Source organism: Arachis hypogaea, chromosome 1, assembly GCF_003086295.3.
Source record: "Arachis hypogaea cultivar Tifrunner chromosome 1, arahy.Tifrunner.gnm2.J5K5, whole genome shotgun sequence".
In the NCBI taxonomy this organism is placed as follows: domain Eukaryota; kingdom Viridiplantae; phylum Streptophyta; class Magnoliopsida; order Fabales; family Fabaceae; genus Arachis; species Arachis hypogaea.
This window is the reverse complement of record NC_092036.1, coordinates 79,424,003-79,442,155: the sequence shown is the minus strand read 5'-3', so window position 1 is coordinate 79,442,155 and position 18,153 is coordinate 79,424,003. Positions and strand designations below refer to the sequence as shown.

General features: G+C 37.1%; 1 non-coding gene across 1 annotated transcript; it reads right to left on the bottom strand.

Moving 5' to 3' along the window:
• Nucleotides 1-4,573: 4,573 nt before the first annotated feature.
• Nucleotides 4,574-4,681, bottom strand: LOC112715747 (small nucleolar RNA R71). Its single transcript, XR_003159956.1, has one exon. It is a non-coding gene; the product is annotated as a small nucleolar RNA R71 (small nucleolar RNA).
• Between the last annotated feature and the right edge of the window lie 13,472 nt (nucleotides 4,682-18,153).

Genomic DNA, 18,153 nt, shown 5'->3' with positions numbered 1-18,153 from the left:
TGAATGACTGTGACGAGCTTCAAACTCGCGATTGTTGGGCGTGATGACAAACCCAAAAGAATCAATGGATTTTATTCCGACATGATCGAGAACCGACAGATGATTAGTCGTGCCGTGACAAAGCATATGGACCATTTTCACTGAGAGGATGGGATGTAGCCATTGACAACGGTGATGCCCTACATACAGCTTGCCATGGAAAGGATTAAGAAGGATTGAAGGAAGGCAGTAGGAAAGCAGAGATCCAACAGGGACAAAGCATCTCTATACACTTGTCTGAAATTCTCAGCAATGATTTACATAAGTAATTCTATCCTTATTTTCTGTTTATTTATTATTATTATTATTATTCAAAAACCATTATAATCATTTAAATCCACCTAACTGAGATTTACAAGATGACCATAGCTTGCTTCATACCAAATCTCCGTGGGATCGACCCTTACTCACGTAAGGTTTATTACTTGGACGACCCAGTGCACTTGCTGGTTAGTTGTGCAAAGTTGTGAAGAAAGTGCTAAGTTATAAATGCGCATACCAAGTTGAATGCCATTATCAGAGATCACAATTTCATGCACCAAGTTTTTGTGTGATGAGCGGATAATTTAAACGCTTTTTGGCACTTTTTTTAGGTATTTTTTAGTAGGATCTAGCTACTTTTAGGGATGTTTTCATTAGTTTTTATGCTAAATTCACATTTCTGGACTTTACTATGAGCTTTTGTGTTTTTCTGTGATTTCAGGTATTTTCTGGCTGAAATTAAGGGACCTGAGCAAAACTCTGATAACAAGGCTGACAAAGGACTGTTGATGCTGTTGGATTCTGACCTCCCTGCACTCGAAATGGATTTTCTAGAGCTAAAAAAGTTTAAATGGCAAACTCTCAACAGCGTTGGAAAGTAGACATCCAGAGCTTTCTAGCAATATATAATAGTCTATACTTTATTAGAGATTAGATGACGCAAACTGGCGCTCAACGCCAGTTCCATGCTGCATTCTGGAGTCAAACGCCGAAACACGTCAAGAACCAGAGTTGAACGCAAAAAACATGTTACAACTTGGTGTTCAACTCCAAAAGAAGCCTCTGCACGTGTAAAGCTCAAGCTCAGCACAAGCACACACCAAGTGGGCCCCGGATGTAGATTTCCGCATCAATTACTTACTTCTATAAACCCTAGTAGTTAGTCTAGCATAAATAGAACATTTTACTATTCTATTAGACATCTTTGGATGTTTAGTTCTTAGACCATGAGGGCTGGCCATTCGGCCGTGCCTGGAACTTCATCACTTATGTATTTTCAACGGTGGAGTTTCTGCACACCATAGATTAAGGGTGTAAAGCTCTGCTGTACCCTGGAGTTTTAATACAATTACTACTATTTTCTATTCAATTCAGTTTATTCCTATTCTAAGATATTCGTTGTACTTCACCATGATGAATGTGATGATCCGTGACACTCATCATCATTCTCACCTATGAATGCGTGACTAACAACCACCTCCGTTCTACCTTAGACCGAGCGCATATATCTTGGATTCCTTAATCAAAATCTTCGTGGTATAAGCTAGAATTGATGGCGGCATTCATGAGAATCCGGAAAGTCTAAACCTTGTATGTGGAATTCTGAGTAGGATTCAGGGATTGAATGACTGTGATGAGCTTCAAACTCACGATTGTTGGGCGTGATGACAAACGCAAAAGAATCAATGGATTCTATTCTGACATGATCGAGAACCGACAGATGATTAGTCGTGCCGTGACAGAGCATTTGGACCTTTTTCACTGAGAGGATGGGATGTAGCCATTGACAATGGTGATGCCCTACATACATCTTTCCATGGAAAGGAGTAAGAAGAATTGAAGGAAGGTAGTAGGAAAGCAGAGATCCAACAGGGATAAAGCATCTCCATACACTTGTCTAAAATTCTCACCAATGATTTACATAAGTAATTTTATCCTTATTTTCTGTTTATTTATTATTATTATTCGAAAACCATTATAATCATTTAAATCCTCCTAACTGAGATTTACAAGATGACCATAGCTTGCTTCATACCAACAATCTCCGTGGGATCGACCCTTACTCACGTAAGGTTTATTACTTGGACGACCCAGTGCACTTGCTGGTTAGTTGTGCGGAGTTGTGAAGAAAGTGCTGAGTTAGTAGATGCGCATACCAAGTTGAATGCCATTATTAGAGATCACAATTTCGTGCACCAAGTTTTTGGCACCGTTGCCGGGGATTGTTCGAGTTTGGACAACTGACGGTTCATCTTGTTGCTCAGATTAGGTAAATTTCTTTTTGTTCTATTTTTGAAAAAAAATAAATATTTTTCAAAAAATTTTTTTTTCTTTTGTTTTCGAAAATTATTCTAAATTTTTAAGAATGAATTCTAGTGTTTCATGGTAACATGTTGAAGCCTGGCTGGCTGTAAAGCTATATCCAAATTCTTTTGGATTGAGGCTTCCACCTGTCAACATAAAAGGCATGTATATGGAGTTGGATGAAGTATCAGCTGTTGCATGCCTGATTTATATCCTAAAGCTGGCTGGCTATTAAGCCAGGTCCAACCCTTGGATTGGAACTTTAGGCTAACATTGAAAGATTCCTGGAATTCTTATTAAAAATTTTGAATTTTTTTATTTTGTTTTTCCTATAAAATTTCGAAAGAAAATACAAAAAAATCATAAAATCATAAAAACCAAAAATATTTTGTGATTCTTGTTTGAGTCTTGTGTCATGTTTTAAGTTTGGTGTCAATTGCATATTCATCTTGTTCTTGCATTTTTCGAAAATTCATGCATTCATAGTGTTCTTCATGATCTTCAAGTTGTTCTTGGTAAGTCTTCTTGTTTGATCTTTAAATTTTCTTGTTTTGTGTTGTATGATGTTTTTCATGTGCATTTTGCATTCATAGTGTCTAAACATGAAAGATTTCCAAGTTTGGTGTCTTGCATGTTTTCTTTGCATCAAAAATTTTTCAAAAATATGTTCTTGATGTTCATCATGATCTTCAAAGTGTTCTTGGTATTCATCTTGACATTCATAGTGTTCTTGCATGCATCATTGGTTTTGATCCAAAAATTTTCATGTTTTGGGTCATTTTTATGTTTTTTCCTCTCATCATTCAAAATTCAAAAATCAAAAAAATATCTTTTCCTTTTTTCTCTCATAAATTTCGAAAATTTGAGTTGACTTAGTCAAAAAAATTTTAAAACTTAGCTATTTCTCATAAGTCAAGTCAAAATTTCAAATTTAAAAATCTTATCTTTTCAAAATCTTTTTCAAAAATCAAATCTTTTTCATTTTTTATTATTTTCGAAATTTTTAAAATTTTCAAAATCTTTTTCTTATCTTTATTTCAAAATTTTGAAAACTTTTCTAACAATTAATGTGATTGATTCAAAAATTTGAAGTTTGTTACTTTCTTGTTAAGAAAGGTTCAATCTTTCAATTCTAGAATCATATCTTATAGTTTCTTGTTAGTCAAGTAATCAAATTTTAATATTAAAAATCAAATCTTTTTCAAAATATATTTTCCATCATATCTTTTTATCTTTTTCAAAAAATTTGATTTCAAAATATCTTTTCTAATTTCTTATCTTTTCAAAATTAATTTTCAAATCTTTTTCAACTAACTAATTGACTTTTTATTTGTTTCTTATCTTTTTCAAAACCACCTAACTACTTTTCCCTCTCTAATTTTCGAAAATCATCTCTTTCTTTTTCAAAATTCTTTTAATTAACTAATTGTTTCAAATTTTAATTTTAATTTTATTTCTTCTCTTAATTTTCGAAAATCACTAACCCTTTTTCAAAATTAATTTTCGAATTCTCTCCCCCTCATCTTTTTCTATTTATTTATTTATTTATTTACTAACACTTCTCTTCATCTCAAGAATCAGAACCTATCTTCACCCTTGTGTTTGGATTCTTACTTTTTCCTTCTTCTATTCCGTTCTTCTTCTACTAATATAAAGGAATCTCTCTACTGTGGTAAAGAGGATCCCTATTATTATTTTCTGTTCCCTTCTTTTTCATATGAGCAGGAGCAAGGACAAGAACATTCTTGTTGAAGCAGATCCTGAACCTGAAAGGACTCTAAAGAGGAAATTAAGAGAAGCTAAATTACCACAATCTAGTGACAACCTTACAGAAATTTTCGAAAAAGAAGAGGAGATAGCAGCCGGAAATAATAATGCAAGGAGGATGCTTGGTGACTATACTACACCTACTTCTAAATTTGATGGAAGAAGCATCTCAATCCCTGCCATTAGAGCAAATAATTTTGAGCTGAAACCTCAACTAGTTGCTCTACTGCAATAGAATTGCAAGTTCCATGGACTTCCATCAGAAGATCCCTACCAATTTTTAACTGTGTTCTTGCAGATCTGTGAGATTGTTAAGACTAATAGAGTAGATCCTGAAGTCTACAGGCTCATGCTTTTCCCCTTTACTGTAAGAGACAGAGCTAGAATATGGTTGGATTTACAACCTAAAGATAGCTTGGACTCCTGGGATAAGCTGGTCGCGGCCTTCTTGGCTAAGTTCTTTCCTCCTCAAAAGCTGAGCAAGCTTAGAGTGGATGTTCAGACTTTCAAACAAAAAGATGGTGAATCCCTCTATGAAGCTTGGGAAAGATACAAGCAGATGACCAAAAGGTGTCCTTCTGACATGCTTTCAGAGTGGACCATTCTGGATATATTCTATTATTGTCTATCTGAGTTCTCCAAGATGTCATTGGACCATTCTGCAGGTGGATTCATTCACCTAAAGAAAATGCCTGCAGAAGCTCATGAACTCATTGACATGGTTGCAAATAACCAATTCATGTATACTTCTGAGAGGAATTCCATGAACAATTGGACGCCTCAAAAAAAGGGAGTTCTTGAAATTGATGCTCTAAATGCTATATTGGCTCAGAACAAAATGTTGACTCAGCAAGTCAACATGATTTCTCAAAGTCTGAATGGATGGCAAAATGCATCCAACAGTACTAAAGAGGCATCTTCTGAAGAAGAAGCTTATGATCCTGAGAACCCTGCAACAGCAGAGGTAAATTATATGGGTGAACCTTATGAAACACCTATAATTCATCATGGATAAATTATCCAAATTTCTCATGGAAGGATCAACAAAGGCCTCAATAAGACTTTAATAATGGTGGAAAAAATAGGCTCAGCAATAGCAAGCCTTATCCATCATCTTCTCAGCAATAGACAGAGAATTCTGAGCAGAGCACCTCTAACTTAGCAAACTTAGTCTCTGATCTGTCTAAGGCTACTTTAAGTTTCATGAGTGAAACAAGGTCCTCCATTAGAAATCTGGAGGCACAAGTGGGCCAGCTGAGTAAGAAAATCACTGAAACTCCTCCTAGTACTCTCCCAAGCAACACTGAAGAGAATCCAAAAAGAGAGTGCAAGGCCATTGACATAATCAACATGGCGGAATCTAGAGAGGAAGGAAAGGACGTAAATCCCAATGAGGAAGACCTCATGGGACGTCTCTCAAGCAAGAAGGAGTTCCCTATTGAGGACCTAAAGAAATCTGAAGCTCATATAGAGACCGTAGAGATTCCATTAAACCTCCTTCTGCCATTCATGAGCTCTGAAAACTATTCTTCCTCTGAAGAGGATGAAGATGTAATTGGAGAGCAAGTTGCTCAATATCAAGGAGCCATCATGAGGCTGAATACCAAATTATTTGGTAATGAGACTTGGGAAGGTGAACCTCCCTTGCTCATTAATGAACTAGATACATGGATTCAGCAAACTTTACCTCAAAAGAGACAAGATCCTGGCAAATTCTTAATACCCTGTACCATAGGCACCATGACCTTTGAGAAGGCTCTGTGTGACCTAGGGTCAAGCATAAATCTTATGCCACTCTCTGTAATGGAGAAGCTAGGGATCATTGAGGTACAGCCTGCCATATTCTCATTGCAAATGGCAGATAGGTCAGTAAGACAAGCTTATGGATTGGTAGAGGACGTGTTAGTGAAGGTTGAAGGCCTTTACATCCCTGCTAATTTCATAATCTTAGACACTAGGAAGGAGGAGGATGAATGTATCATCCTTGGAAGACCTTTCCTAGCCACAGCAGGAGCTGTGATAGATGTTAACAGAGGAGAATTAGTCCTTCAATTGAATAGGGACTACCTTGTGTTTAAGACCCAAGGGTGTTCTTCTGTAACAATGGAGAGGAAGCATGAAAAGCTTCTCTCAGTGCAGAGTCAAACAAAGCCCCCACAATCAAACTCTAAGTTTGGTGTTGGGAGTCTACAACATTGACCTGATCACCTGTGAGGCTCCATGGGAGCCCACTGTCAAGCTATTGACATTAAAGAAGCGCTTATTGGGAGGCAACCCAACTTTTATTTATCTAATTTTATTTTTCTTTTATTGCTCTTTTATGTTTTATTAGGTTTATGATCATGTGGAGTCACAAAATAAATACTAAAATTAAAAACAGAATCAAAAATAGCAGAAGAAAAAGCACACCTTGGAGTAAGAGCTTATTGGCGTTTAAATGCCAGTAAGGAGCATCTGGCTGGCGTTCAACACCAGAACAGAGCAAGGATCTGGCGTTAAACGCCAGAAACAAGTAGCATCCTGACATTGAAACGCCATGAATACACCCTGAGGAAAGCTGGCACTGAACGGCAGAAACAAGCATGGAACTGGCGTTCAACGCCAGAAACATTCTGCAAATGGGCGTTGAACGCCCAAAACAAGCATGAAGCTGGCATTCAACGCCAGAAATAAGCTATGGTATGAAGCAAGCTATGGTCATCTTGTAAATCTCATTTAGGCATATTTAAATGATTATAATGGTTTTCGAATAATAATAATGAATAAACATAAAATAAGGATAGAATTACTTATGTAAATCATTGGTGAGAATTTCAATTAAGTGTATGGAGATGCTTTGTCCCTGTTGGATCTCTGCTTTCCTACTGCCTTCCTTCAATCCTTCTTACTCCTTTCCATGGCAAGCTGTATGTAAGGCATCATCGTTGTCAATGGCTACATCCCATCCTCTCAGTGAAAAAGGTCCAAATGCTCTGTCATGGCACAGCTAATCATCTGTCGGTTCTTGATCATGTCGGAATAGAATCCATTGATTCTTTTGCGTTTGTCATCATGCCCAACAATTGCGAGTTTAAAGCTCGTCACAGTCATTCAATCCCTGAATCCTACTCGGAATACCACAGACAAGGTTTAGACTTTCTGGATTCTCATGAATGCCGCCATCAATTCTAGCTTATACCACGAAGATTCTGATTAAGGAATCCAAGAGATATGCGCCCGGTCTAAGGTAGAACAGAAGTGGTTGTCAGTCACGCGTTCATGGGTGAGAATGATGATGAGTGTACTGGATCATCACATTCATCATGTTGAAGTGCAACGAATATCTTAGAACAGGAATAAACTGAATTGAATAGAAAATAGTAGTAATTGTATTAAAACTCGAGGTACAGCAGAGCTCCACACCCTTAATCTATGGTGTGCAGAAACTCCACCGTTGAAATTACATAAGTGATGAAGTTCCAGGCATGGCCGAATGGCCAGCCCTCATGATCTAAGAACTAAACGTCCAAAGATGTCTAATACAATAGTAAAATGTCCTATTTATACTAGACTAGCTACTAGGATTTACAGAAGTAAGTAATTGATGCAGAAATCCACTTCTGGGGTCCACTTGGTGTGTGCTTGGGCTGAGCTTGAGCTTTACACATGCAGAGGCTTCTTTTGGAGTTGAACGCCAAGTTTTAACATGTTTTTGGCGTTCAACTCTGGTTCGTGACGTGTTTCTGGCATTTGACTCCAGAATGCAACATGGAACTGGCGTTGAGCGCCAGTTTGCGTCATCTAATCTCGAGTAAAGTATGGACTATTATATATTTCTGGAAAGCTCTGGATGTCTACTTTCCAACGCCGTTGAGATCACGCCATTTGGAGTTCAGTAGTTCTAGAAAATTCATTTCGAGTGCAGGGAGATCAAAATCCAACAACATCAGCAGTCCTTTGTCAGCCTTCTTATCAGAGTTTTGCTCAGGTCCCTCAATTTCAGCCAAAAAATACCTAAAATCACAGAAAAACACAAAAACTCATAGTAAAGTCCAGAAATGTGAATTTAGCATAAAAACTAATGAAAACATCCCTAAAAGTAGCTAGATCCTACTAAAAAATACCTAAAAACAGTGCCAAAAAGCGTATAAATTATCCGCTCATCACAACACCAAACTTAAATTGTTGTTTGTCCCCAAGAAACTGAAAATTAAATAGGATAAAAGAAGAGAATATACTATAAATCCCAAAATATCAATGAATATTAATTCTAATTAGATGAGCGGGACTTGTAGCTTTTTGCTTCTGAACAGTTTTGGCATCTCACTTTTTCCTTTAAAGTTTAGAATGATTGGCATCCATGGGAACTTAGAATTTCAGATAATGTTATTGATTCTCCTAGTTAAGTATGTTGATTCTTGAACACAGCTACTTTTATGAGTCTTGGCCGTGGCTCTAAGCATTTTGTTTTCCAGTATTACCACCGGATACATAAATGCCACAGACACATGACTGGGTGAAACTTTTCAGATTGTGACTCAGCCTTAATAAAGTCCCCAGTTAGAGGTGTCCAGGGTTCTTAAGCACACTCTTTTTGCTTTGGATCATGACTTTAACCACTCAGTCTCAAGCTTTTCACTTGGACCTGCATGCCACAAGCACATGGTTAGGGACAGCTTGACTTAGCCGCTTAGGCCTGGATTTATTTCCTTGGGCCCTCCTATCCATTGATGCTCAAAGCCTTGGATCCTTTTTACCTTTGCCTTTTGGTTTTAAGAAGATATAAAAAGATATGATTAAAAAGATATGGTTGAAAAAGATTTAATTTTTAAAATTAAAATTAATTACTTGACTAACAAGAAACTAAAAGATAAGATTCTAGAATTTAAAGATTGAACCTTTCTTAACAAGAAAGTAACAAACTTCAAATTTTTGAATCAATCACATTAATTGTTAGCAAAGCCTTTGAAAATCATGAATTAAGATAAGAAAAAGATTTAAAAATTCAAATTAAAAATTTTCGAAAAATAGTAAGAAAAATGAAAAAGATTTGATTTTTGAAAAAGTTTTGAAAAGATAAGATTTTCAAAATTGAAAATTTGACTTGAGTTATAAGAAATAGCTAAGTTTTTTAAAAATTTTTGACTAAGTCAACTCAAATTTTCGAAATTTTGAGAAAAATAAGGACAAGATATTTTTTTATTTTTAAATTTTTAATTATGAGAGAGAAAAACATAAAAATGACCCAAAACATGAAAATTTTTTGATCAAAACCAATGATGCATGCAAGAATACTATGAATGTCAAGATGAACACCTAGAACACTTTGAAGATCATGATGAACATCAAGAACATATTTTTGAAAATTTTTTTATGCAAAGAAAACATGCAAGACACCAAACTTAGAAATCTTTAATGCTTAGACACTATGATGCAAAAATGCATATGAAAAACAACAAAAGATACAGAACAAGAAAATTTAAAGATCAAACAAGAAGACTTACCAGGAACAACTTGAAGATCATGAAGAACACTGTGAATGCATGAATTTTCGAAAAATGCATAATTTTTTTAAAAATATGCAATTGACACCAAACTTAAAATTTGACTAAAGTCTCAAACAACAAACACAAAAATAATTTTTTGATTCTACGATTTTATAATTTTTGTATATATTTTTCGAAATTTTATAGGAAAAAGAAAATAAGAAATTTAAAATTTTTTAATAAGAATTTCAGGAATCTTTCAATGTTAGCCTAAAGCTCCAATCCAAGGGTTGGACATGGCTTAATAGCCAGCCAGCTTTAGGATATAAATCAGGCATGCAACAGCTAATACTTCATCCATCTCCATATACATGCCTTTTATGTTGACAAGTGGAAGCCTCAATCCAAAAGAATTTGGATATGGCTTTACAGCCAGCCAGGCTTCAACATGTTACCATGAAACTCTAGAATTCATTCCTAAAAATTTAGAATAATTTTCGAAAACAAAAGGAAAAATTTTTTGAAAGAATTTTGAAAAAGTTTCGAAAACAGGTGAGAAATTTTTTTTTGAAAAATTTTTGAAAATAAAACAAAAAGAAAATTACCTAATCTGAGCAACAATATGAACCGTTAGTTCTCCATACTCGAACAATCCCCGGCAACGGCGCCAAAAACTTGGTGCACAAAATTGTGATCTCTAATAATGGCATTCAACTTGGTATGCGCATCTACTAACTCATCACTTTCTTCACAACTCCACACAACTAACCAGCAAGTGCACTGGGTCGTCCAAGTAATAAACCTTACGTGAGTAAGGGTCGATCCCACGGAGATTGTTGGTATGAAGCATGCTATGGTCATCTTGTAAATCTCAGTTAGGCAGAATTAGATGATTATAATGGTTTTCGAATAATAATAATAAATAAACAGAAAATAAGGATAGAATTACTTATGTAAATCATTGGTGAGAATTTCAGAGAAGTGTATGGAGATGCTTTGTCCCTGTTGGATCTCTGCTTTCCCACTGCCTTCCTTCAATCTTTCTTACTCCTTTCCATGGCAAGCTGTATGTAGGGCATCACCATTGTCAATGGCTATATCCCATCCTCTCAGTGAAAAAGGTCCAACTGCTCTGTCACGGCACGGCTAATCATCTGTCGGTTCTCGATCATGTCGGAATTGAATCCATTGATTCTTTTATGTTTGTCATCACGCCCAAAAATCGCGAGTTTGAAGCTCGTCACAGTCATTCAATCCCTGCATCCTACTCGGCATACCACAAACAAGGTTTAGACTTTCCGGATTCTCATGAATGCCTCCATCAATTCTAGCTTATACCACGAAGATTCTGATTAAGGATTCCAAGAGATATGCGCTCGGTCTAAGGTAGAACGGAGGTGGTTGCCAGTCACGCATTTATGGGTGAGAATGATAATGATTATCACAGATCATCACATTCATCATGTTGAAGTGCAACAAATATCTTAGAACATGAATAAACTAAATTGAATAGAAAATAGAAGTAATTGTATTAAAACTCGAGGTACAGCAGAGCTCCACACCCTTAATCTATGGTGTGCAAAACCTCCACCATTGAAAATACATAAGTGATGAAGTTTCAAGCATGGCCGAATGGCCAGCTCTCATGGTCTAAGAACTAAACGTCCAAAGATGTGGTCCTATTTATACTAGACTAGCTACTAGGGTTTATAGAAGTAAGTAATTGATGCAGAAATCCACTTCCGGAGCCCACTTGGTGTGTGCTTGGGCTGAGCTTGGGATTTACACGTGCAGAGGCTTCTTTTGGAGTTGAACGCCAAGTTGTAACATGTTTTTGGCGTTCAACTCTGGTTCGTGACGTGTTTCTGGCGTTTGACTCCAGAATGCAACATGGAGCTGGCGTTGAGCGCCAGTTTGCATCGTCTAATCTCGAATAAAGTATAGACTATTATAAGATCCATTGATCCTTTTGCGTCTGGCACTACGCCCAACACTCGCGAGTTTTAAGCTCGTCACAATCATCTAATCCCAGAATCCTACTCGGAATACCACAGGCAAGGTTTAGACTTTCCGGATTCTCATGAATGCCGCCATCAATTCTAGCTTATACCACGAAGATTCTGATTAAGGAATCTAAGAGATACTCATCCAATCTGATGTAGAACGGAGGTGGTTGTCAGGCACACGTTCATGGATTGAGGAAGGTGATGAGTGTCACGGATCATCATCTTCTTCATAGTGAGGCGCGAATGAACATCTTAGATAGGAACAAGCATGTTTGAATGGAAAACAGAAATAATTGCATTAATTCATCGAGACGCTGTAGAGCTCCTCACCCCTAACAATGGGGTTTAGAGACTCATGCTGCCAAAAGATACAAATTTCAGATCTAAAAATGTCATGAGATACAAAATAAGTCTCTAAAAGTTGTTTAAATACTAAACTAGTAACCTAGGTTTACAAAAGTGAGTAAACTAAGATAATTGGTGTAGAAATCCACTTCTGGGGCCCACTTGGTGTGTGCTGGGGCTGAGACTTAAGCTTCTGACATGCCTGGGCTGTTTCTGGAGTTGAACGCCAGGTTGTAACCTGTTTCTGGCGTTGAACTCCAACTTGTAACCTGTTTCTGGCGCTGAACGCCAGACTACAACATGGAACTGGCATTGAACACCATTTTGTGTCATCTATCTTTGCGCAAAGTATGGACTATTATAGATTTTTGGAAAGCCCTGGATGTCTAATTTCCAACCCAATTGAGAGCGCGCCAATTGGATTTCTGTAGCTCCAAAAAATTCATTCCGAGTCCAGGGAGGTCAGAATCCAACAGCATCAATAGTCCTTTTTCAGCCTCAATCAGATTTTTGCTCAGCTCCCTCAATTTCAGCCAGAAAATATCTAAAATCGCAGAAAAACACACAAACTTATAGTAAAATCCAGAAATATGATTTTTGCTTAAAAACTAATAAAATTATATTAAAAATAAATTAAAACATGCTAAAATCTACATGAAATTACCCCCAAAAAGCGTATAAAATATCCGCTCATCACAACACCAAACTTAAACTGTTGCTTGTCCCCAAGCAACTAGATAAATAAAATAGGATAAAAAGAAATTAAGAAGCAATAATATCTCAGAGTTTTAAGTGAAGCTCAGATTCTAATTTAGATGAGCGGGGCTAGTAGCTTTTTGTTTTTAAACAATTTTGGCATCTTACTTTATCCTTTGAAATTCAGAATGATTGGCATCCATAGGAACTCAGAACTCAGATAGTATTATTGATTCTCTTAGTTTAGTATGTTGATTCTTGAACACAGCTACTTTATGAGTCTTGGCCGTGGCCTTAAGCACTTTGTTTTCCAGTATTACCACCAGATACATAAATGCCACAGACACATAATTGGGTGAACCTTTTCTGATTGTGACTTAGCTTTGCTAAAGTCCCCAATTCGAGGTGTCCAGAGTTCTTAAGCACACTCTTTTGCCTTGGATCACGACTTTAACCACTCAGTCTCAAGCTTTTCACTTGGACCTGCATGCCACAAGCACATCGTTAGGGACAGCTTGATTTAGCCGCTTAGGCTAGGATTTACTTCCCTGGGCCCTCCTATCCACTGATGCTCAAAGCCTTGGATCCTTTTCACCCTTGCCTTTTGGTTTTAAGGGCTATTGGCTTTTTCTTTTCCTTGATCCAATGATTCCTTGTAATTAAATATTTTTTCACTGCTTTTTCTTGCTTCAAGAATCAAATTCATGATTTTTCAAATCAGCAATAATATTTCTCGTGTTCCTCATTCTTTCAAGAGCCAATAATTTTAACATTCATAAAATTCAAGATAAAAAATATGCACTGTTCAAGCATTCATTTAGAAGACAAAAAGTATTGCCACCACATATAATTAATTATAATTTTTCTTATTAAGAACTGGAAAGATATAAATTACCTCTTTATTCTAAAAATCTACTATTTTATTCATGTTTGATGATGATGAGAAATATAAATTATAACTTAATTAAAAATAAAATCAAAATAGATATACTAATTACCACTACTCCTATATAACTTCTAAAGTAAATTCCTATAGTAACAACTATCACAGAGTTAAAGCTAAGATTAGATCTCAACAACCTGTATTTTGGGAAGTGGATGTTCCTCTAGTCTGTGGGGTACTTGGTCCTTCAAGAATTAATTTCTGACGCTTCAGTTCCCTCAAGTCACGCCCTTGCTCCTCTTGTTCCCTAAGCAATTTGCAAAGCATGCTATTCTGATTATTCTGTTCTTCCTTTATTTGGTCCATAGATTCTTGCAACTTGGAAACAGATGCCTCAAAATGCTCCCAGTATTCAAATTGAGGAATTTCTGGGAGGAATTCCTGTGCTCTCCTCTTGATGGGGTCATCCTGCAACTATTGTTTTTCCATTGATATTTTAGTGATTGGCCACTCAACTGAGATATACTCAGTTATTCCCATCCTCACTCTAGCATCTTTGCAGAGCATAGAAATTAAGTTTAGATAAGCCAATTTGGCATCTTTGGAGTTCTTGTTTGCTATTTTGTAAAGTTCACACGAGATTAGTTGATGAACTTCTACTTCTCTTCCCAACATGATGTAGTGAATCATCATTGCTCTTTTAACAATGACTTCAGAACGGTTGCTAGTGGGCAATATAGAATGCCCAATGAAGTCCAGCCAGCCTCTGGTGACTGGTTTGAGATTATCTCTCTTGAGTTGAATTGGGATGCCAGTGGTGCTGGTGGTCCACCTGGCTCCAAAAATGCATATATCCTCTAGAATCTTGTCCAGGCCCTTGTTTGTTCTCATCATTCTCCTATTAAAGGAGTCTGGGTCATCTTTCAGCTGAGGCAGCTTAAAGATCTCCCTGATTTTGTCAGGGTGGATGTGAACAATCTTTCCTCTGACCAAGGTCCGATAGTCATAGAGGGCAGTTTCAGATATTCTCTGCCTGTCTGTTTGCCACAGATTAGCATAGAATTCCTGAACCATATTCCTTCTTACTTTTGTTTCAGGATTAGCTAGGATTTCCCAGTTCCTGTTTCGAATTTGCTCTTGGATCTCTGGATATTCATCTTCTTTCAGATCGAAGTTGACTTCCGGGATCACTGACCTTAGACCCATTATTTTGTGGTAGTGGTCTGAATGTTCTTTGGTTAAGAACTTCCCTTGATTCCAAAGTGGTTTTGGAATATTCTCTTTCTTGCCTCTTGGAGTGGATTGTTTTCCTTTAGGAACCATGATCTTAGTGAGTATGTTTTTGTGATCACGGATAAAGACACCAAACTTAGAGGTTTGCTTGTCCTCAAGCAAAAGAAAAGAAAGAAGAGGGATAGAAGGAGAGCTAATGTCAAATGGTGGATGAGAGGAGGGAGGCTGAATGTGGAGTTTAAAGGGAGGCGGGGTGGGTTTCGAAAAAAATTTTAAAAATATAAGATAGAAGATATGATTTATGAAAGATAAATATGATAAGAAAAAGATATAATTTAAAAATAAAAAGTTGTGAATGATATTTGAAAAAGATAAATCTGAATTTTTACTTTGAAAATGATTTTAAAAGATAATTGAGATTTGAAAAATTTTGAGAAAAGAGTTGGATTGGATTGGAAAAAATCTGTGTTTATGAACTAATATGCATTTGATATTTTAAAAAAAAAGGATTTTAGAAATTAGGGTTTTTAGAAATTAGGATTAAAATTTTTGGAATTGAAGGATGAGAATTTGGAACGTGTTTATGCAAGAAATCATGAATTGAAAAACAAAAAAAAATTAAAAATTTGTGAAGAAAAAACGAATTTACCTCCTCCCCACCATCCTGGCGTTAAACGCCCAAACGCTGCATGTTTTGGGCGTTTAACGCCCAAACACTGCTTCTCCTGGGCGTTCAACGCGCAACTGTTGCTTCTTTCTGGCGTTGAACGCCAGGAACTCCTTCGTCACTGGGCATTTTTTTGAACGCCCAGGAAGCTATAAATCTGGCGTTGAACGCTCAGAAGATGCTTCTTTCTGGCATTCAACGCCCAGAAGGTGCTTCTTTTGGGCGTTTAACGCCCAAAACAGCTTTTACTGGCATTTTCGCACCAATGAGCTTCCATTTACTATTTTTATCCTTTGAATCCTTGTATAACTCTGTGAACTCAAGCAATTGCTATTTTAACTTGAAGATACTTGACATATACCTGTAAAAATCAATTAATTAACAAATAAACTTTGTAAATGGCTGGGTTGCCTCCCAGCAAGCGCTTCTTTATTGTCTTTAGCTAGACTATTACTGAGCATTAATCAAGTCTTAGTTTTGAGCATTCTTACTCAAAGTTGCTTTCGAAATAATGTTTAAATCTCTGTCCATTAACAATGAACTTTTTGTTAGACTCATTATCCTGAAGCTCAACGTATCCATATAGTGACACACTTGTAATCACATATGGTTCTCTCCACCGGGATTTCAATTTCTGCCCTCGCTCAAAGATTCTGGATGACAGTTTCTTATCATGCCATCTTTTTGCTTTCTCTTTGTAAATTTTTGCATTCTCGAAAGCATTGAGTCTAAATTCCTCTAGCTCATTTAACTGAAGCAATCATTTTTCTCCAGCTAACTTGGCATCAAGGTTTAGGAATCTGCTAGCCCAGTAGGCCTTATGTTCCAGTTCCACTGGCAAGTGACATGGCTTTCCATACACAAGCTGGTATGGAGAGGTCCCTATAGGGGTATTGAATGCTGTTCTATATGCTCACAGAGCATCATCCAAGCTTCTTGCCCGATCCCTTCTACGATTAATCACAGTCTGTTCCAGGATTCTTTTAAGTTCTTTGATAGAAACTTCAGCTTGCCCATTTGTCTGTGGATGATATGGAGTGGCTACCCTGTGGCTAACTCCAGAACGAACTAAAGCAGAGTAAAGCTATTTATTGCAGAAATGAGTGCCCCCATCACTGATTAATACTCTAGGGGTACCAAATTTGCTGAAGATGTGTTTCTGGAAGAATTTTAGCACTGTCTTAGTGTCATTAGTGGGTGTTGCAATAGCTTCCACCCACTTGGATACATAATCCACTGCCACCAGAATGTAAGTGTTTGAGTATGATGGTGGGAAAGGCCCCATGAAGTCAATACCCCATACATCAAACAACTCAATCTCCAAGATCCCTTGTTGAGGCATGGCATAACTGTGAGGTAGATTGCTAGATCTTTGGCAACTATCACAGTTAAGTACAAACACTCGGGAGTCTTTATAGAGAGTTGGCCAGTAGAAGCCACATTGGAGGACTCTTATGGTTGTTCGCTCACTTCCGAAATGTCCTCTATACTGTGATCCATGGCAATGCCAGAGGATCTTCTGTGCTTCTTCTTTAGGCACACATCTACGGATTACTCTGTTTGCACATCTCTTGAAGAGATATGGTTCATCCCAAAGATAGTACTTTGCATCCATAATTAACTTTTTTGATTGCTGCCTACTATACTCTTTGGGTATGAATCTCACTGCCTTGTAGTTTACAATGTTTGCAAACCATGGCACTTCCTAGATGGCAAAGAGTTGCTCATCCGGAAAGTTTTTAGAGATCTTAGTAAGAGAGAGGGACGCCCTTTCTACTGTTCTATTCGGGATAGGTGATCTGCAACTTGATTCTCTGTTCCTTTTCTGTCTCTTATTTCTATCTCAAACTCTTGCAGAAGCAACACCCATCTTATGAGTCTGGGTTTTGAATCCTTGTTTGTGAGTAGATATTTAAGAGCAACATGGTCTGTGTACACAATCACTTTTGATCCCACTAAATAAGATCTGAACTTGTCAATGGCGTAAACCACTGCAAGTAGCTCTTTTTCTGTGGTTGTGTAGTTCTTCTGTGCGTCATTTAAAATATGACTGCATAGTAAATGACGTGCAAAAGCTTGTCATGCCTCTGTCCCAACACTACACCAATGGCATGGTCACTGGCATCACACATCAATTCAAATGGTAATGTCCAGTTTGGTGCAGAGATGATTGGTGCTGTGACCAATTTAGCTTTCAGAGTCTCAAATGCCTGTAGACACTCCTTATCAAAGATAAATAGCGTGTCAGCAGCTAACAGATTACTTAGAGGTTTGGAAATTTTTGAGAAATCCTTTATAAACCTCCTATAAAATCCTACATGCCCCAGAAAGCTTCTGATTGCCTTAACATTGGCAGGTGGTGGTAATTTTTCCTTAGCTTGATCCACCTCTATTCCCTTGTTCGAAATTTTGTGCCCAAGGACAATTCCTTCAGTCACCATAAAGTGACATTTTTTCCAGTTTAAAACCGGTTAGTCTCTTGGCACCTCTTTAGAACAAGTGCTAGATGGTCAAGACAGGAGCTGAATGAGTCTCCAAATACTAAAAAGTCATCCATGAAGACTTCCAGAAATTTTTCCACCATATTAGAGAAAATAGAGAGCATGCACCTTTGAAAGGTTGCAGGTGCATTGCACAGACCAAATGGCATCCTTCTGTATGCAAATACTCCGGATGGACATGTGAATGCTGTTTTCTCTTGATCCTGGGGATCTATTGCAATTTGATTATAACCTGAATATCCATCTAGGAAGCAGTAGTATTCAT